Source organism: Canis lupus, chromosome 7 (genome assembly GCF_003254725.2).
Source record: "Canis lupus dingo isolate Sandy chromosome 7, ASM325472v2, whole genome shotgun sequence".
NCBI lineage: Eukaryota > Metazoa > Chordata > Mammalia > Carnivora > Canidae > Canis > Canis lupus.
The window spans coordinates 50,522,652-50,545,333 of record NC_064249.1 but is presented as its reverse complement, the minus strand read 5'-3'; the positions used below and the strand labels follow the sequence as shown (position 1 = coordinate 50,545,333).

At 37.9% G+C, this 22,682-nt stretch overlaps 1 long non-coding RNA gene across 1 annotated transcript in view; it reads left to right on the top strand.

The window, feature by feature from the left end:
* LOC125755372 (uncharacterized) overlaps positions 1–8,564 on the top strand; it is a 74,353-nt gene extending 65,789 nt beyond the window's left edge. Inside the window, exon 4 of the long non-coding RNA XR_007411714.1 lies at positions 8,411–8,564. This is a non-coding gene — a long non-coding RNA (uncharacterized LOC125755372). The remainder of the gene's footprint in view (positions 1–8,410) is intronic.
* The last annotated feature ends 14,118 nt before the right edge of the window (positions 8,565–22,682 follow it).

Sequence of the window (22,682 nt, the reverse complement as noted above, 5' to 3'; positions counted from 1 at the left end):
AAATATGACACACATATTATATTGTTTCAGTTGCCATTCTCTAGTTTGATTTTATTTTCTTTTTCTATTTGATAAAGGAAGATCTCATTTATTCCTTTTAATTAGTGTATAGTATTTCCTTGTTGGATACAGCACAACTCTCACTTTATCCCTGGTGTACATGTGCAAATGTTTCTCTGATAGACTGAAAATGAGTTTTCTCACTGTCAAGTATATGGAAGTCTACATTTACCATGTATTAACAAATTGCTTGTTTCTTTTCATTTACATGGATTCTCACCCATGTTTGATTATTTTTTTTCCAACCTGTTGGGTGTAATTTGACAGCTCACTGCTGTCTAAATCTTCATGACTCAGTCACTGGCAGGGGAAAGCAACTTTTCATAAGTTTATCAATAATTCAAGTTTCCATTTTAGGAATTATTTATAGACTTAGAACTTTTTTCTGCTGTTTTTCTTCTTATTATTTTTATCTAGGAATTCTATTTTAAGTAGAGATGCCCTGAAGTTTAACTTTGGCTTCAGAATTAAGAAAAAAATATAATACTTAGGTTTAGCCTCAGCCTTTGAAAGACAAAGTAGCCAACTATCTCCTTTTGATACCTTGGTCATCTTCCTACTCCATGGCACTGTGGTCATACACATTCCCATCATCTCTAGTGCAGTGATATCAAGGATATGAACACGGCCCTCGAATTGATTGTTAACATCTGAATGTTCATTAGTATCCATTTTCAAATTTAAGCAAGCATTCTAGATACAACTTGGAATGAAAATCTCCATGGGCTAGGCTTCTTATGCAGTTGAAACATAAGCATATTTATTTATTACAATAATAAAATTCTTGAAATAATTATTTTTTTAATTCTTGAAATAATTAATGTTGATTTTGAAAGCTGTACGAAAATTATTAAGAACTTTCAAATAGTTAAACAATATTAGCAGTTATTATGAATAAGAGAGAGTGCATTAGATAGATAACATTAACAAGAGCATAATATCCGTTTTGAGCCAGCAAATGTTTATAAAAATTTAAATGCTAATAAAAAGGCAGGATAATAGAAATTAGATTATATCACAATGCTAATCTTTAGAAGCATTAAGAGCTATATTTAATTTTTAGTTATTTAATTCAGCTTAGGCCAAGAGTCTTTCAAGAAAAAAGTCCTATTTGAGAAGACTTTATATCTCGTAAGGATGAATTAAAAGCAGATTTTCAACTCGGCCACCTCTAAATGTCATGAGGAGGAAAAACTGCAAAATCATGTGCAACAATATCCATGATAAATCATTTTTTATCTCGACATGGTGAAGGATATAAAGAGTAGAAGAAAGAGTGGAAGGGAAATAAAAAAGCTCAAACAAATTTTCTTCTCACTCATCCAACTTCAAAACAGCATTCTTTAAAAGCACACATTAACAAGACAATTCCCTATCCCCCTTTGAGTCTATGGAGGCCAAAATCCTAAGCATCACTGAAACAATTTTTAGAGACAGTTTTCAATATCTGAAATTGAAAGATATTTGAGATGTGCCCAAGCTTAAAAGAAAAAGCCCTTCTAGAAATGTTACTGATTTTTTTTTTTTTTTTTTTTTTTTTTTTTTTTTTTTTTTGCCACTGATTGATGTTCTGGTGTGTGTAAATACCTTAGTGGTCCCATTGCCTGTCCCCTGCAAGTAAGCTTCACTTTTAGAACATCAGTGTGCCCAGAGGAGCTGTCAGTAGCCAATACTACAGAGAAATGATTGTTTCTCCACCAGGATGTCCAACTTTTAACGTTGCCCATTCCAATTCTCAGTGAGTAAATTGCCACACTCGTTTATTTTTGCCAAGAACTCAGATTTGATCATATACCTAAGAAATCAATTCTATGATATTTGCATTCAAAGTGGGCCAAATATTTGTTTTTTAGCCACAATGTGTATTTAGTCAACTTCTACCCAATAGAAGTCCAATTGTTTGTTCTGTTTTCAAGTATCTTTTTCCAGTCTGTTAGCTTACTTTAGGATTTCTCTATAGTATCTTTGGGGTGAGATTCAGCACTCAAAAGCTGCAATGCCGTTATCTTCCAGAACGGTTATAGCTACAGAGACCTTGGCTATGGGTATAATTTTAATTCCATGGTAGATAATCCAGAATCAGTTCGAAATCAGGTCTTGCATTGGTAACTTTGGGTTCCTGCACTCTTGGTATGTTGTGGTAGTAATGAAGATTGGTATTCTTGTTTCTTACCTGTTTCTCAGTGTTCTTGTGGGGATCCAACATTCTCTTACTATTTCTGGGATTCCTCAGCCCCTGACTATGGTGCTCCTCTTCTGTTACTGTATAATTCCACTTTGCTGTCCCTTGTGCAGATGAGAAATACAGCCTTGGTCTGCAATGTTCTGGGTACCAATACTGTCCATTGCAAACATGAGTAAGAAAGGGGCGTAGCCTTCCATGCCACATAACCCATATAGGTAGGAATGTGAAAAACAGTTACAAATCAACGTATTTTCATTCAAGTAAATGTAAATGTATATGTAACTATGATACCTTTTCGGTGTATGTAAATACAGAATCTGATTCTTAACAGATTGGGAAAATTAGCCATTTTTGGTACTTGGTCTGATTCATAAATACCTGCATTTGAAAGGTTTTACAAAGATCTCTGAGAATTTGAGATTTTGCAGGAGCTGGAATCTGGTCTCAGACTACCCCTTCTATGAGTACCTCTCTCCCAGCCCCCTCTCTCTGCGAAGTTGCCAGGCCTGAAACCCAGGTTGGCTTAAGGCAGCCTACTCTAGGGAAATCACCCTTTGATACACATTCTTAAGTAGCAAATTCTAGGGCTCCTTTATTGTACTCCATTGCACTTGGGGAGCAAGTTTACCCTTACAGAGTTTCTATGGCAGCCAGGGAGTAGGGGATAGAGCTTTAAAAATGTTCTGTGAAAGTAACAGAACTTCTTGTGTCTGACCGATTTCACAATTACTGTAGGGTAGCATCAGCAGCTCCGTGTCCTGATAGGGAGCATTAGGGGCTCCTAGAAAGCCTGTACCTCCTCTGGGAATATGTGCCTACCTGGAGATGCCTTCCTCATGTCCTTTAAAGTTGGCCTGTTGCTGTCTTTCCATCAGTTATGGCTGTGTCCCGTTTCAGCAATCACAAAATACCCTAGCTAAATGGAAGTCACCTAATATGGTGCCCAAGAGATAACAGATTCTCAGTAAGTACTATGGAAATAAATATTTAATTATAATAAACACAGTCAAAATCCTCATCATTATTAGATTAAAGAAGCTTGAACAGGATGCAATAAAATTTCAGCTGGACAGTGGGTCATTTACTTGAGGACTCTCTTTCCGAAGGCCACGTGCTGTCATTTTGGACAGCTTTTACTAGAACATTCTCATGATTATTTAGCCAAAATCTGCCCCCTTAAGATTCTACCACCACATCTCATTTTGCTCTATATGTTTTCAGAGCAAACCCAATTCTTTTCCCTACATGAGTCCTTCAAATGTCTATGTATAATCATCTTTATCTCTTCTTCTCTATTTCTTTCTTTTGTTCTTTTGTCATTTGTCATTACAAGACGCATTTCCCTTACATTTTATTGGTCCCCTTCAGAGTACACCATAATCCCCTAATCCTTTTCATAATATGTGTTATTGAGAAGCTAACAGCATCCCTCTTCTGCCTGCATGAGGATGGTGCGATCACCTTCTCCCTTGTTCTTTCCAAACACTGTGCATCCTGAAATGAGTCTCAGTTTGCATTATCCACTATGATTTGCCTATTGATCACTAATATTGATCTTTTGCTTTCACCTGGCATTTTGAACATGCCTGTATTTTCTGCTCCCCATGCCATACACTAACCCATCCTCAGTTTGCATAGCAATGTGTGAGATCATTGAGAAGAGAGACAGCTCAATGTCTCTTTTTTTTTTCCAGCTTAATGTGAGGCACCTCTCAGGTCATCATAAAGGCTTCATGAGTACATAAAAATAAAGGAATAAATGAAAGACCTCACTCCTTCTTATATAGAAACTGTTTTTAGTATATTACTACTATTCTATACATGCAACTCCATTTTCACTCCTACATACAGAATTTTATCATTTTATTATTTTTTTAATAGACCTGAAGTGCACAGAATTGAATTAATCATGCTTGGCAGTTCGTGGCATACTATTGTCATTGGCCAAGGTCAGACTTTTCATTTGTTCCTATCAAATTTTAGCATGGTGTCTTGCACCCATTACTCCTGCCTATTGTAATTTGTACTTCCTGTGATTAGCTATCTCAAACAGCTTTGTATCATTTGCAATTTTGTTAAGCAGAGTAAGAGGATTAAGATACAAGAAACAACAACAAAGAATAGATGATATATTAAGTACTGAATTGTAAGCTACAGACTTTAAATGCTCTAAGAATTTGGCAGAGAGGAAGAGCTCAAGCATGTGAACTAGATAAGAAAAGAGTAGAATTCCTGAGATGTGAGCTGAGTCAAGAAGGCTGGGTGGGATTTGGATAAGTGGAAAAGACAGGAACCTGTGAGCAAAGGGAAAATAACAGCTCCGTATGTTTGCCAGATGAAGTGGGGTAGGATATATAAAGGGAAGTGGTAGGATATTCTTTTTTTTTTTTTGGTAGGATATTCATTTAGAGACCTAGAATCAGGATTCTTCTTCCTTCTTAACCTTTCTCTATGAAGGCAGATAAATAAGAGATATTGCCCAGATAGATTTTGCATTCTCTCAAGGTGTTCTTATAGACATTGTGTTAGAATTTTTGAATTCGTATTAGAAAAAAAAAAAAAAAAAGAGAGAGAAAAAAGAAAGGTTATGTAGCATGTGAAGGAGTAGCAATGGTCTATGTTTCTTGTTGCTATTTGCCCTCCTTCTTCCATTCTAGGCAGATCCAGCATCTAGGAAAGACCCCATTTCCACTTTTTATCCCAATTCATATCCACCTTCCCAAAGACCTGAGGACTTTTCTACTTGGGAAAGTCACACAGATGGCTATTGTATCTGGAATCTTGAAAATCTCGTATTTGGCTGATCCTGTGGAGAGCTTATCATATCATATTAAATCTTTCCTGATCAACCACTGTGATGCTGCTGAAACTTTTTGCTGCTGGATTCCATCAGTTCCACTGTATCAGACATTATGAATTATCTAAGTAACATGGTTTGGTTCTTCACACTGATTGATAAAACGTAGAGAATTGGATTTGTTCCTCTTTACAACCAATATTGTTATCACGATATAATCCATATTTTAGCTTCACTGCCTACATTTCCTTGGCCTCACTCTTGTATACTTTTATCTCATTATTATCATTATGTCAGGGCACAAGCCCCCAATCTGCCTCCGCACCCCAGACATCATATTTGAGAGCCACTGATCTAAATAATTTTGTATAAAATACGGGCATCAATCTAAACATAGTGCTTGACATGTGGCTACAATAAATAAGAATTGACTAATCAAGCTACAGATGTTAAATTTTTATTAACATCAATTTTAAAACTCTGTTTTTTTATTGCATTGTATTAGTATTGTATTACATTGTGTGAATAATTTGCAAATGATTAGCACAATTAAAAAAGAGCTTCTGCAGGGCTTTGTATATACATATGGAAATATTTTCAAGTGCTAAAATAATAAAAATAAGAGAGGACTTGACATATATATATATATAGATATATATCTATATATCTATATATATATATACTTTTCAGCTTACCATACTTCCTTGACTATAATCAAAACCAATATTCTAGAGTTGAGCTTGTGAATTATGTAATGGTGACATAATCAGAACCCACATGGTTTCAGAAGTGGATGAGTCTCATCCAGATTCTTGATTTTTTCAGGGCATTGTGGAGACAGTCAGTAACAAAGAACACTGTGATAGCTGGTTTTCTTTCATCGAAAATTTCCATGCAGATTTTAGATACACACAGTCCATCTAGTCCAATGCATGATAAAGACAGAAATGGACTTTTAGAGGATGTTCTGTTGAGCATAAAATAAAACATAATGATAAAACACTCCTAATGTCTATATATTTCCTTGACATCTGAAGTAGCTGTTCAACATTTGAGACTATTCAAAATACCACTCGATAGTTTGATTGTTTCCAAGTAGTGCAAATTCTGACTTTCTAGTATAGAATTATAGTAAAAGAAATATCTAAGGCTGTATTTTCTGGCTTCCAGGAAGCTGGAGTGAAAATATTTTTAGATTCTACACCAATCAGATGTTTCTTTACAGAACTGATTTGTAATTAAATTATGTAAGGAAAGTAAGTGAACAGAGAACGCATTTTTGCTAGGGTGCATCAAAGCAGAGTTAGTGGGGAAGAAGTGGCATTACCCTGGCTTCCTGATTCAGAAACTACCTGCCCTTGACAGAGGTGATTTTTGGTGGGTCAATATAGAGTCTATTTCTTTCTACATGAACTAGAGGAAGACAACAGCAAGAAGCATCTAGAATGAATCTATCACACATTAATTTATCTGAACAATCTTAAATATGTCTCTGTTTTACCTACTTTGGGGTTTAATTTATTATGTTCCCCACTAGAAAGGTAAATATAGGACTGTTTTTTCCTCCATAATGCCATCAGAATTTAATGAGACATACAGAATAATTTATACATTTAGACCCATAAGATGTGGACTGAATTAAAGAATTTAAAGAAAAGTATTGGAGAGTATTTTCATTATAAGTATATTTTGCTTCTATTATACCCTACAACTACAACCCAATCTTTACATTTAAAAAATCTAAATATCAACGTTCTCTTCAAACTATAATTATTATATGCACAAGTGGACACAGTTATATGAGGTAATTAGACTATACTAAAGTAATCTATAAATTAATCAATAATCATTGATGGAGCACTATTGTGCAACAATCTTGGCTAGGTACAAGTAGTCCAATACATCATCCACTTTACATTCGAACTGGAATATTCAATATACATAAAACCATAGTTGTGGCAACACCACTACTAAAAGGAGAAGCAGTTGACCACCCTAAAAGAGAAGAGGGTGGTTCTATGCATGGCTCCATCACTTATAAATTTCATGCTTTGGAGATAGTATGCTGAATCTCAACTGTGACATTTTTGAGCTGAGAAAGATATGAGACAATGTTTGAAATACCATTATATGTTCTAATGGCTTTTCCTCAATTCACTCACCTGCAGGTACTTTACACAGCAGTATCAGCCCAATCTAGTTTTTAAGCCAATCTTACCCCCCAACCTATGATATTGTTACATTATCATCATGAAGACACAGTGGGGAGTGTGATTCTCCTCAACTACCAATCCCCAATACTTGGCTATGGAGAGTGAACTTTAGACATTTGTTTGTTTACCAAGCCACAGCCTTCATCTAAATACCACTGTATTCACTTTGGATTCCTATTCGGAATTTCATTGCCATCCCCTGGGGGTTGGACCCCAACACCTCTATTTCTAGCCATGGATGTGACCCAATGGCAAAGGACCATCTGGAACCACAGTGCTTCCATCCACCTGATTGTCATTATGGCCTCTGCCTGGAACCTCCTGCTTCTTGCCCCAGCAGGCAGGGCTGGACACCCTCAGATATGGATATTGGCCTAAATCAAGCCTGAGATAATGACACATCTTGGAGCATTGCAATGGATGCTGCTAACTCCTTAGGAGCTAATCTAATGAAAATGCTAATATTTATTAAGTACTGCTTCTGTGCCAAGTGCTGCTCTAAATATTTTGTGTACATTTTTCCGCTTAATTTTATAATAACCCATGAGTTAGATACTATAATCATTACCATTTTTTATACGTAAATAAATCTGACCAAGCATGCTTGGTAATTTACCCAAAAAAGTAGTGAGTCAGGTTTGGGGCCTAAATACAAGCTCTCAATGTCTAGGCCATGCCAATTAGTACATCTCTTGACCTGTGTTGATTTAGTTTCAACCTTATTCTTTCCCATGAGCTGGTGGCTGAGATTTTAGCATTCCATGAGTGCTATGAAAGATATTTATTACTATTATAATAGAATTAAACAAAGCAATGTGTATACACTATAAACAGTATTTTAAAATTTTAAACCAATATTGAGAAAAAACCCATTTCAGTCATGTATTTTGTTCAGATAACTAAGATTTACTTTTCTAAGTATCAAAATATTTTGAACTATTTTGGTTTGAAGTTTTCTAAAATAATTCACAACTTCCCAAAGTAAAAAATGGAATGATGGACATAGGCAGTATTTTCTTCAAGGTAAGTGGTTTAAATAGATCTTGAGTTGAGAGGATCTTGTGAGGGCAGGAGACTGTAGGTATTTACAATGCATTAGTTATTAGAGGTTGTCCTGACTATTGTCCTGATTATTGTGTTTTTTTTTTTTTCTAGAAAATTACTAAGTAGGAGAAACATCAGCAGCCATGCCAGTGAAAAGCGGGTACCTTGAGAGGAATGTTCTATGTGTTGGGGAGCATCGTGTTTCTTACTCTCCCTTCCTTTCCCCTCCATCTACCGATCCCTCTCTCCTCACCTACTTACACACTCAGCCTTCTTGTGCAGGAGAAAGGATCTGATATGCACTAGCAAACTGATCTGTAAGGGTCCCAAATAACCATATCTGAGTAAACATTTTGATGGGAAGATATGAACAGAATCAGAGAGTTGCATGTTCTCCCTTCATTTGATTCTTTGTGCACTGTGGGTTTTTTTTTTTTTTTCCTAGTTTTCTTCCCCTTTCTTTTATCTCATGATATCAGTGAGCTACAGTGAATCCTGTGGTATCTCTTATGTTTGGCTACCCTCACCCTTTTGGGATCAAATGGAGGAAAGGAATGGGAGTTTCTTTGGACTAGGACTTTCAATAACCCCCTAAGCCTACATTTAGTTTAGTTAAGAAGCAAATGATGTCCTCAAGGGCCTACCTGATGCAAAAGGATAAAAGTTTAACTTGAGTTTGGAGGCTAATATCTCAGCTAGTAATAATATATGATTGCCTTAAGTCTTCTTTTTTATACATCTTTTCTAATATATAAAGATGGATTGCAAAGGAGATAGGCAGCATAAGATTCAAATTCTGGTCATCTTTCCACTTTGTAAAATAATAGATATCAAAAAATATTGTATTTAATACATGCCAATGCCAAAGGCGTACTACAGGCTCATGCAGCCACAGGATGATCCCTGGAATCTTGATGGATTTAAAAAAATTAAAAGACCCAGCAGGCATGTGCCATGAAATTGACAGGCACATTGGAACATGGATGTGAGCCACAAGATCATTCTACTCAGGAAAATTTAAATTGAGTACAAGAAGCATTAACTAATAGAAAACCAAGTTTATGATCGAAACTGATAAAACAAGAAGAAACACAAAAGAGGAACAAGAGACAAAGAGGTGGTATATGGATCTTGACTGTCAGACAGGGAGTTTCAATGGTATCTGACAGCATGAAGACCCAGCTATGTTACAGCTCAGAAGCAAAAAAAAGTTAATGCTTTCTGTGCAGACTCAATTTCTGAGTCTCATACTGGAGAGATGGAGAGATTACAGACCCCTCCCTTGCTACCTGAGCTTCTTCCACATTATATTAAATCATGCCTTTACTTCTCTGTCTGCCTCATCTCTGGATGAGAAATGTGTCTATGTATCTTCATTTTCTGTACGTCCAGCTCTATCCTTCTGTCTGGAATAAAGTAGATACCCAATGAGCCATTGAATGAAAAAAGTACTGAGATCCAAACAGTGTTGATTCCTTGTGGGCCAATGGGAATTTCCCCTTTTTAATTTCTCCCAGAGCACAAGTGGCTCTGGGGGCTGGGGCAGGATTACAACTATAGGCCAGGATAATGATCCCCACTATAAAGTTTCAGAGTTCTAGATAAACACACCCTCTCTTCATGGAGAATGTATACTGTGGAGACACACAAGAAATAATGAGAAAATACCTATACTCTAGGATGGAATACAGTCTGGATTTCTAAAGACAGAATGTAATACTAAACCCTCAACAAATATTTTCTACATGAATAAATGACCCTGTCCAGAGGGTTTAGTCATTGAAATGCTCAGAGGAGACATCAGCAGGCCCCTGAAGGACAGGCAAGATTTGAGGAGTTGGAGAGGAGGGTGTCAGGGAATGCTAGACAGGATCAGAGCCAAACTTAGTGATTCAGCATGGCACAGCATTTACTGTCAACGTCCTCCATGCCAAGAGCCATATTACCATATGGGCGAATTCAGCTCTGATAACTTTTCCCAAAACTTCTCTGTTCCCTTGTATTGATGTTTTATGCTAACTCTGTCCTCTAGGTACCGTGGAATGCCTTAAAAATAAGATTGTCTTATTAAAAGCCTGCTTCAGACACTGGGGCTTTTATATCCTAGGATGGGGATCTAAATAAGACATAAACTAATCATAAAGAAATATGACTTCTTTTCTCCCATTTTTTTTTTTTTAACCAAGAAAATATTATTGTTATTGTTGCTCTTTGACAAACAGGGAGATTAAACTTGCTCCTGATAAGGAATCTGGAAGTAAATCTTCTGTGGCAGGCAATAAAGAAGAACGTTTCTGGACACACCTCACTCAAACCTTTTCTTTCAGCATTCCACTCAAACAAAACATTCTCCTTTGTACCATTAGTTGTCACTAATTCAGCCGAGCCGAATAAGACCCTTCTTTGCTCCTGGTACTGTGGTCCTTTGTAATATAGACACTACATTCTTACAATAGGGGAGAAGCAGAACTTGACCAGCCCCAAACAACATGGGTCCTAAGAAAACACCTAGATATAGCTTGCATAAAGTCTTGAACCACAAAAATCTTTTAATTCATTATGTTGCTTTTCACGATGCCCTGGTATGAAATGTGGAATGAAGAATCTGTTTTTAAAGAGAGACCATTCTAATCTCTCCATCTAGGCACCCTTTACTACAAATATTCTTAACACAATTGCCTCCAAGAAGTTTGCAAACAAAGGCAAAGACAGACAAAGAACATATGCTAAATTGATCATTTTTGTGTCTGAATATTCACTGTTTGAGAGACAGGAAACTGTTCAATCTGATCTGGGGTATGATTATACTGGAGTCCAAATTGAAGTGTCTGCGGAAATGGATTGGGCGAGCTTCTCGCTTGTCAGTCATATCACTTATGCGGTGCACAGTGAGATGAGGGCACTCATGGGAAACAGTAGAAGTGGTTCTGCACTACACCTAGACAGATGGGTGTTCCTCTCCTGTGAGGAGGAGGCCCTCGCTGCCTCAGCAACCACTGCAGACAGACTACAGGGTGGGAGAGCCCTCTCTAACACTGCCCACACCCTCTGAGGCCTTCTTGGGGAGAGCTCCAGACACATTCCCTGAGCTCAGATTCGAGGACCAGCTGTTCTTCAATCCAATGGGCAAGCACATGTCTTGGAGAACTGGGTTGGGGAGAAGGAAGCTTTGGACATGACACTGCAATACGGTGAGAGAAATAGGGTGAAAACCTGGAAACACTGAAATAGTGGAAGGTGCCAGGAGCACTTTAAGACAAAAGAAAAGCAAAGTAAACATGTGCTGCCTCAGAGTGCTGATGCAGAAGAGGAATTCCGGTGAGAAATGATGTTTCTGGAATCGATCCTCATCACTTACCAAGAACAATTTAAATTATATGTGTCAAATATGTGTCAGTTTTAGCAAAAGATGTCAGGACATAATTGGGTTTGCTCTCAGGGCAGTGGATGCAAGATTCCCTCTTTGCAGGGAATCTTTGAACCTGTTTCAGTCCAGGTTCTCCAGAAAACAAACCAACCAACCCAGAACCGATGCAGGTGAAGCAAAAAGAGAGAGAGAGAGAGAGATTGATTAAGGAATTAATTCATGAGATTATGAGAACTGTCAAAGTTGAAGTCTGTAGGGCAGGTCAACAGGCTGGAAACTCAGCAGCATTTATATTTTATAATCTTGAGGCAGAATTCCTTCCTCTCGGGGAAACCTCAGTGTTTTCTCTTAAGGCATCCAGCCGATTGGATGAGGCCCACACACATTATTGAGGGTCATTACCTTTATTTAAAGTCAACTGATGTAAATGTTAATCACATCTGCAAAAGACCTTCACAGCAATAGCTAGACTACTGCTTGGTGAACTGGGGGTGCATCATAGCCTACCATGTTGACATGGAAAAGTAACCGTCAGAGTACACACACACACACACACACACACACACACACACACACGTGAGGCAGTATATGATGCCCAATAATCCCTTAAAATATATTTCTGCTTTAAATGACCCCAATTTTCCCTCCATTCCACTATTAACACTTTTAATGTTTTCTTTTGTTAAATATTTATAATAGTGATTCCACATCTTTCATTGTGTTATTTCCATTATAAAAATGGGGTCCCCCATCCATTTCCTGATAACATTCTCAGGTTCCCCACACTCTGAGCCCACCCAGCCTCTCAGTCTTACTGCCTGGCATCCCTCTAAAACAAGTTTTGGTCCGTTTCTTGGTGCCCTCTGATGGAGACTCTTTCTTGCTTGGCTTTTTGGATCTCTCCATCAAGAGAACCTTCACTTTGTTTTCAAATATTGGAATTTTTACCAATATTTTACTGTGGATTCTTTCCTGATTGGCTAAGTGCAGATTTGTTACTCTCAGAAGCCCTGGTGTATGTATGTATTTGCTCTAATCATTCTTCTTCCGAAAAAAGGAAGGACCACTCTCCCTGCCCCTGTGAATTTGGGCCAAGTCAGGTGCCTTGCTTTGGCCAGTGTAATGCAGGAGAAAGTGGCATGCCAGAAACCGCTTTGGTGCTTCTCTTCCTTCCTGAGAGTACCTCTCAGTGTTTCAGACAATGGAGGCTCTGTAAGTCAAGTTTTGAGTAAGTAAAGTTTCAATTTGATTCATGTTTTTATTTGATTCATAGGATTTGTTTTAGTGTTTCTTCCTGTGCAGCTCTGTGTTAGCAGAGGCTAGAACTCAAGAGTGAGGCATGGATAGTTACTTTTACCAAACATTTGTGAATTCTCTGACACTTGCTCGCCTTCTGACAATTAGATATAGTCAGGTGACTGGTTCTAGTTAAGGGACTGTGAGTAAAAGGTGATAAATCTCCCTTCCAGGCAAAATAATTTAATTGTTGGTAGGCAGCCCTGCAGCCTCTCTTCCCCTTTGGTGTGACTGAGGAGGCTGTGTGTTGGGATGGCAGAAAAAGAAGATGGAAGCCGCCTGGGTTGCTAAGTTACCACTTGGAAGATAGCTGCCTCGTGGAGCTGTTGGGCTTATGTTAGATTTGCATGAGCAAGAAATAAATTGTTATGTGTTAAGTCACAGAGATCTGGAGTCATTTGTTACTGCGGCATATGCCTATCCCATTCTTCCCCCAAAATGAAGCATAGTGTGCATGTGTAATAGTGGGGGTGCATATAGGTGCCAAAGGAACAATGCACAACAGAAGGGAAATGAGGGCCCTGGTCCCTCAGTACAGTGAGTTTTCTTTATTTTTTGTTCTTTCTTTTTAATTTAGGATGGAAAGATACCAAGAAAAATCTTCATCTGCTTTGCTATTTTTCCTAGGGCTGGTCTCGAATACCAACCTAACGGAACCATCTATTCTCCCTGGACAATTTGCACTTCAGAAAAGCATTTGGAACTAAGTTTTCATAAGGTAGAAAGTAATTTAATGTTGAAAAGGTAGAGCCAACCATACATGAATAAATGCATATCCATTGCATATTAATAATGCAATATAATAATCTACCCTTCTCACTTTTAGAAGACTCCTCTGAGCCTTTCCCAATGTGAAGGCAGCTCTGAGCTCCAGGCCAATTCTGACTTTTTTCTCCTTGTTTCTACGGAGTGTTCAGGAGAGTTACAAGCAGACTCCAGGAAATCCATTTGAAATGGAACACTGACAAAGTTCACCTAGACTAGAGAGTATGGAACCAAAATGTGTGTAGCTATGTCCTATCTGAAATAATTGAATGAAAAATGGCGGTATTTTTCTAGATGAGGAAGAACTTAAAAAGAACTGAGTTATGTTAGAGGGTGTCGTGTATATGATTGTAATAGAGAAACCACAAACAGTTTGGGCTTATTGTTTGCTTTGGAGCAATAGCAACTCGTATATTGGCAGGGCCTAAAGTAAAGGAGAAATCTCTGCCTCTCAGGGCTAATGAAAGAGAAATTTCTATTTTCGAAACTCTGTGCTTGGTTTAATGAAAAAGTTGCCATCTACTACTGACAGGATTTATTCATTATTCATTCAACGTACATATGACCAGCATTGAGTTCAGTGATGTGTTTATAAAGATCAAGGAAGTTTTAGTCCCTGACTTCAAATAGCTCAGATAACTCTTATTCTAGTAGAGGAAACAAGTAGATGACCAAAAATTCTATGACAGAGGGAGAGACCATGTATAGTGGCATGTAAAGAGAGAAACATTAATTCTCCCGAGGGTTGCTAGAGGTTATCTTTGAGAAGGTCACACTCAGGCTGAGATTCTAAGAAAGACAAGATCAAGAACAGACCATTATCAGAAGAGGAAATAGAGCATGCAATAGCACTGAAAATGAAAAATATGTGTTTTATGTGTTTTGTTTTAGAGAAATGTAAGAGATTCTGTACAGGTAGAGCCTTCTCATAGTGTGAGAGGAATTTGGGACAGTAGAGAAGCCAGGATGTGGAAGCCTTGAGTTTTGGGGATTTTAGAATAATAGGCAGTGGGGAGCCATAGGGAGCCTTGGAGAAGCTTAGTCAACTTTGTACAATCCCAAAGTTCCATGGCTCTATGGAACTGTTGCTTCTTTTTAACTTCCACAGTCCTTGCTATATACATCTCAGTAGTACTTATCTTTTTCCTGCCATAATTGCCCTTAATTTTGAAGCTCTTTTTGTTCCATTTTTAAATCGTTTTCCACCAAAACAGAAGTGTCCTTAGTACAAGAATCATATCCTCTGTCTTGATATTTCTTATGGTGCCTAGCATATACATTTGCCTATAATAGATGTTCAACAAAAGGGTATTGCTACAATTCTATGATTTAAACCTTATGGAGATCTCTTTATGTCCCAGAGAGGATGCCAGAAAAGAAGTATAAAACTCTCATACCAAAGTCTGAAGCCACAGCAAGTATTCAATGAGCATGCAATTTAGGTTAGAATATCTGAGATCAATATCAAGCCACTGCCACTTACCAGGTGAAGTTATTAACAGATCTGAGACTGGAGTTCTTCATGTGTAAAATGGGTACTATAATTATAATATTTATCATACAGGGCTTTTGTGAAAATCAAGGAACATGATATAAGTAAAAATGTTGCAGGAATTATGAAATAGCATAAAATTGCCCTCAAAATTGATAATGACAGTGATGTCATTGGTGAAAATAATGACAATTTTTATGGTAGCCAGTCATACAGAAATATTCTATACTCATATAATTCAGGTATGAGTACTTGAGGAAAAAAAAGCACATCTTTCTTATCGTGTTAAATCAAGAAATATTTACTACCTTAATAATTTAACCAGTGGTTTTCCCCTCCCAATACAGCTTCCATTTAGAAAGTCGTATTGCATATTGATGATGAAAACAGAATGGGAAGTCAGAATGATGCTGCTGACAGTGAGGTGCTGCTTGTTCTGGCTCCATAACTAACCACCTTTTTGGGCTTTCACAGCCATGAAATGGCTAGTAATACAATTTTGGCCCCCTCCACTGGAGGATTACATTGCTGGTCAAATTAAAGAATGTCAAAATGCACCACCATATTTATGCAAAGAATATGCTATTCCTAGAAGCGGAATACTGCATGGTGCAATATGGTACTCATCTGGTGATTTCTGCAGGCATATGTAGCCAAGAATGGTGAAGCTGGGGAACTCACAGTGATGGCCATCAACTACATCACCTATAGCCACCTACTCTATCCCACACTTGTTCACACGGGAACTTTATGCATAGAAATGGTTTTCCCAATCACAGGGATTGTAAGAGCAAGGTTATTGCAGCTGCATGGGCACATAAAAAAGGCAGGAAATGAAATGTCAACAGCAAGCATAATACCTTTCTAATATATGTCCTTCACTTATTGAGACAGTTACCAGGATGTTCTTGAAAGAAGAATGATTTGTTTATAAACCAGGTACATTATTTCAGCTCTTTAGAGGAGGGGAAAAAATGTCTTCATCATATTTTCCTCTCCTCACATGATCCAACAAGATATTTTCTACATTTCTTTGAATACGCATTCCTTTATTAATTCATTCACAACTAATTCCTGGACACCTACTATGTGCTAGTTACACTGAGAATATTGAGGCTAAATGAGTTGTCCTTGTTCTCAAACACTTTTCCATTTAGTAGGGAAAGTCAGGCAGGCAAACAAATCAGAGCAATAAAATATTATAGTTGTTATGATAGAAGTATATGCAGCATACACAGGGAGACACAAAAGGGAATGTTTAATTCTGCCTGGGGAGAAAGAAAAGACTTTATGAAGGAGGTGGTGTTTGATGTGGTTCTTAAAATATGAGTGGTTTTTACAGGCAGACAACAGGGAGAATAGCTTCCTTGGCCAAAGACAATGGGGAGCTAAAAGTAGCTCACTGTAGAACAGGTCAGAGGAGGGCATGTTCAGCTTCCTGAGTGAACTGTGAAGACAGAGTGTGCAAGGGCGGATCATGGAGGATGTATGGAGTCAGATGGAGGAAGTTAGACTGTATCGTGTGAGAAATGAGAACACTAGTGGAGATGTTAAGCCAGCGAGTGACAATGAGCAGTTTCTCATTTTAGAAAGGGGCTGTGGTGGTTGGTGGAAGTGGGAGTAGGCAGTAGGACACCAGTGAAGAGACATTTGCCATGGTCCACGTAAGTGAGGATGGCCTCCCTGGCCAAGACAGGATGAACTGGGGGAGGGACAGCAAGCTGCCGAGTTATTCCCACTCTTTCCTACATCTTCAACCTCTGCCCTGTTCCTAACCTGTCAGTATTTAAAGATACTTCAGGACCTCTCATCGTAAAAACAAAACAAACTTTCAGCTACCACACCATTCTCTTTTCCTCACTGCTAGAGTTCTTCAAGATTTGTGTGTTTCTCAAAAAGGGGGCTAGAGTGAGCTACTGCTGTCTTTAAAAATGTCATAGAAGAAGCAGCACTACAATAAGACTTTTAATAATAAGAAAGCTATTCAGAGAAACAGCAAAATAAAGGCCTGTGTACCAAATCAGTCTCTAATGTTACTTCTATAAATATATAGAATTTTATCCACATTTATATCACTGTGCTAGGCCCTCTGGGAAGTGGAAAGATGCCTAGGATATAGTTTGCTGTTCACAGAACATAGCTCATCCAGGAGGATAAATCATATTTAAAATAATTTAAAAATAGGAGTGCCTGGGTGGTTCAGTCAATTTAGAGGCTGACTCTTGTTTTTGGCTCAAGTCATGATCTCAGGGTCCTGGGATGGAGCCCCGCATTTGGCTCCATGCTCAAGATAGTGTCTGCTTGAGAATTCTCTCTCTCTCTCTCTGTCCTTTGGCCCCTCCCCTTCCCCACATAAATAAATAAATCTTTAAAAAATGATTTTAAAATAAGTTCAAAAGCCCTGAGTGGAGGCACAGCCATAGTCAAACATCTAGATATGGGATATAGCATTCAGTAGTACACGCTGCAGTTTTCCACCTTTGACCCTATTGTTGAGTGTTGAGGCCATAACTCAGTTTTCCAAACTACAGACATACTTCCTGTTGTGTACTTGGAGAAGAGTGTCATAGTTAATTCAGTCATTAGACACAGGTTTTCGTTTGTTTGTTTGTTTGTTTATTTGTTTTAGACACAGTTCTTATCCCACTTGATTCCATCATCAGATTTTGGAGATTTAAAGACTCTTCCTGTATTGAACAAGGGTCTGTCCTCCTGTAAGGCATGTGTGTCTATCTAGCTGGTGTTACAAAATTTGCATAGTCATCATTATCAGAACAGAAATTAGGTCACACGTGACAGTCTTTTCTAATGGTTGGGAAGTAACATTGCCTAGAGCTTAAGGGCATGGAGAGTCAGACAACAGGAAGCTCATATTCAAACCCTAAGTGTGGGATCAAAGGAAAGACCCTTTACTTTCCTGTGCCCTAGTTTCTTTATCTATAAAGTGTAGATAACAATAGTATCTGCCTCTTAGAGTTGCTATAAGACATCTAGTATGTGGCAAAAATTAACTTCTGTCATCATTATGATTCTTATCAGGTAAAGATGGTGAGATCTTGTCCCTAGTGCCTGGATAACTGGGTCAAAGCTATTTATGAAAACCTCATGCGTACCAACGACTCTGCCCAAGCACTTCAAGCAAAGTATCACCAAGACCACAAATGAGAATTTGACTTGGACTTTCCTAAATGGTTAGGTTAGGTTTTTATCTAAACATTTTGATTTTCATGCACTTAAATGTAAAAGGAAATGGCCTATATTAAATGCTGGTCAAAGCATTTTTTTTTTTTTTGATTCTTAAAACAAAACAAAACAAAACCCACACTCTCCATGATATTAAATTACTTAAAATTCACATACAAAAGTAGTGACCTTTCTCCTATAAATAAATAAAAAAATCTCAGCATGGAAATGCATTAGCTAAAATAAGTGTTTGATCCTTTCAACCAAAGCCCATTTCCTTCTTCCATCCAGAAAGCCTTGAAGTGTGAGTATTACACTACTTGCAGATTTCTATGTAAGCAGGGGATAAATAGTCCGCTTCTGTAATTAATAACTATTAAAGCTGTTTGACTGATCATATCTTTGGGCTCCTGAAATCTCTTCTGTGCAGGTGCGCATTAATGGAATCCATTAAATTCATATATTTCAACAGATAGTAATTTACGATCTTTTATAAGATCTGTCAGGAGCCGCAGCAAGAGATACAGGACTGTCTCAGGGCATTACAGAACAAACCAGACTCCCTCTCTCAGAAACGACTTGCTGTTGCGTACCAAATATGAATGTCAATGCACTGGGCAGTCACATTAGGTGCATTCTATGCCATTTGCTGTCTGAGAATATGCAGAATAAGCTTTTTATCACTGTTGAAGCCCTGACCAGGGCTGAACAATTTTCAGAGATGCTGAAGGAAGAGTGTGTGGGAGTTCTAACCACTTTATATTTACCATAAAAAGGGAGAAATTGAGAATATAGCAGGCTCTGGGAAAGTAATGGGTTTTCCTAGGGGTGAGTCACCCTCAAAAAACCAAATAGTTTGTAAGCTCTCTTAATGGGGCAGCCTCCCCATTCTTTCCCTGTTTCCAAGGGAAATAAAAGTCAGCCTTGTCTTCAGCCTGAACACCTTCTGGCTTGGCCCAAAGAGAAGCTCTGTCCTCTCAGAGATGGGATATTCTTTTAGCAGGGCTGGGGTTCTGAATAAGCAGAGTAATTAGTTGCATTCCTAGGAGCTATTTGAGAATGGCAGAGCTATGTTTACAATGTGAAATTCTACTTGAGGAGTTTTCATAATTAATTAAAAGCTGAAAACAAGCCGGAGAAATCCAGTTATGTAGATGTTATGTAATTATCTAGTAGAATCTGAAGGTATGGTTAGTGGACACCTTGCTTAGAGCCAAGAGTGGGTGAATGAGGAAGTTGCTCTGAGCCACAAAGGGCAGAACGATGGGATCAAGTTGGGAAAGTGGGAATGGCAAGAGCTTTAAAAGGTCCCTTTCATACTTTTTATGAATGAAGCAAAATTGTTTTCTGGTGATTTGGAAAAGAGGGACAGACCTGAGTTGAGATCAAAGCCCATAAGATTGCAATGAACCTTTCCTATTTATGGAATGCTTTTACCACTCAAAGAATTCTGAGACAATTAAATGAGACTGGTCCCTACTTTAAAGCAGGTAGCTTCAAAAGTTAGTTTGTGTCTTTCAAGATGAAACTAGAATTTGTCCTTTTCTGGAGATTTCTAAAGAGACACATACAGAGATATATGCTTTCCGGGCTTAGCCATGCCATGAAACTAAATCCAGAGTGACAGTGTGAGTGCATATGACTGTTACCATTGGGGGAAGAGGGGTGTAAAGTTTTGTTTGCCTCTTTGTTCAAGATTTTTTTTTAAGTTGGCTCCCCACCCAGCATGGAGCCCAACATGGAGCTTGAATTCACGACCCTAAGATCAAGACCTGAGCTAAGATTAAGAGTCTGTCATTTAACCAAATGAGATATCCAGTTGCCCCTAAAATTCTTTGTTTTTATACACCAACTTACTATAGAGTTCTGTAGATTGTCCACACCCAACATTTTTCTGCCTCCATCTTTAAACGTGGGCTTGTGAAATAAGACTCTGGCATAAATATGGAATAGAACTATAAAGTAAATCTAAATAAATTAATATATTTCATATTCTGGCTATGTTATAATTGGAATTTCTTTAACCTCCTTATTGCATTCAAATACTTTGAGAGATATTATGGATAAGATTAATCAGTGTTGACTACTTATATTAATGATTCAGGTTAAATCTTTCAAACAATAATTTGTCAAATAAATATTCTAAGACACATGTTAAGTGCTACGTTTACAAGGAAAAGTAAAACATGGTCCTTGGTCTTGAAAAACTTACCATTTAGTGAGAAAGCCCAGGAGCCAATAATTACAAGACAACTTGCTAATACAAACGAAGGTGCACACACCGATGCTATGGGGATTTAAGGCAGTCAGCGATCTCAACAAGGATGGGGTTGGAGCTTCCGAGTCCTGAGGACATTTGATCTGAGTCTTGAAGAGATCTTTCATTCACCCAACATGTATTCATTAAGTGTCAATTATGTTCAGATGCTAAGTGAATAGAATTGAATTTTGTAAAAAGGGAAGGTCAAAGTGGGAAGATTGTATCCAATCTGGAGCTGACAAATTGACAGTGAAAGAGACGGAAATTAATATTTGCTGCACATGTATTGTTTGCCAGGTATTTGATCCTCTCAGCAGGTCAGTTTTAAGCACTTGTATTTCCACATTACAGATGAGAAACCTGAGTGTCAGAGAAGCTAATCTGCTCGTGCAGGTTTATAGAGCTAGTATGAAGCTGAGCTGGAGTATAAATGTAACTGGGCTCCTTCCAGGACCATGGTCTTCCCATCCTCATGACAGTTGTCTTCTTGTACATTCTTAGAAACAATAAAATGAGATGAAGGGAAAGTGAGAAATGGCACCAGAGTCAATGTGATTTTGGTAACTGAGATATTTTGTGCTTTAGCTGGAGATGGAAGCCTTAGAAGAAGAACATAAGAAAAACATTGGCTTTAGAATCAGAATCAACTGGGCTCATATCCTGTTGTTGGCTCTGTTGTCATTGATTCCCAGCCTAATTCAGACATGGAATGGGGATAATAATATTCATTGCATCAATGTGTAGTGAAGTCCAGGGTTTATTTTAAATAAATATAATACATAGTAGTCATATGGCTAATATTATTTCAACTTTCCACTCTGCTCACCCTAAGAAAAGCAATTTTTTAATATTTTGAAACAGAGAATTTCACTAGGAGAATGAATTGATATGAAGCAAACAAAAAGGGGTTCTTCATATTTATTTAGGCAATGAATGATTCTTGCTACATATATCGCTGACCAAATTCCATATGCAAAGGATTAATGGGACTGGTTTTGCTTCCCATGTGGACTTTCTTGTTTCTTCTTCTGTATCTTTATTTTGCTTTGTTCAGGACATTGTTACTGCATTCTAATTCCAAAAGGTCTATCCATATCCATCCATCACCTACTTTTAGAATGTTTATTGGTCTTGACTTTGAGAAGTCTTAATAGTCTATACTCATACTACTTTCATGATATTAAGATTAATTACCTCCATTGCATTTAGACCACTGTTTCTCATTATTTTGGTTAAAGCTTAGCTGACTTGAGCCTGTTTTAGGAACTTTCATTTCATCCTGATTCACTGATCTCACAGTGCTTGCGGTGGGTCTATCCAGTGACCTTGGCCACAGTTGAGAGCACCTGCCAACTCCATGGGAGCAATAATCAGAAGTTGTTTCTGACTGAGCATGTCATATGATGGCTATATTGGAGCACTAAGATAATTACCTTAAGATCAAGCCAGTGAACTAAAGGAGGAAAAAGGATCTTTAAATTGTTGGGTAGTTGTGTATAATCAGATTAAGTATCTACTTTTTCATGACCCATAGATAGACTAAATGGTGAGTGTTAAAGACAGTGGGCACATAAATGCTCCTGACACATAATAAAAAATACAACGTTATAGAGAACTTCTTTACGGTAAGCCTAGAAAGTAGAGAAATGAATTGAGTAGTATTTCTATGAGATTGGCTCGAGTTGAAAAGCTGGTAGAATCAAAACCAAAAGAGTAGAACCATCCAATTGGAGAATACTTTGAGTGAGATATAATCTCTTAGGTGGTGGTTAAACCCAGACTGGACATGGCAGTAGCAAATGCACTCTAAGGAACAATTTTGGCGGGAGGAACAAGTTGGCCTTATTGCCTTAATGGATCATCCCTTTCTCTATCTGCTGTGATATGAGAGCTGATGAGATCTTGCCCGAGGCAGCGGGACTGTCTCAACACAGATTGTCTCTCCATCCACAGGGGTAAACACTATACTGGGAGATTTAAAGTGAAATTTAGAATTACAGGGAAGTACCTAGGAAACGAA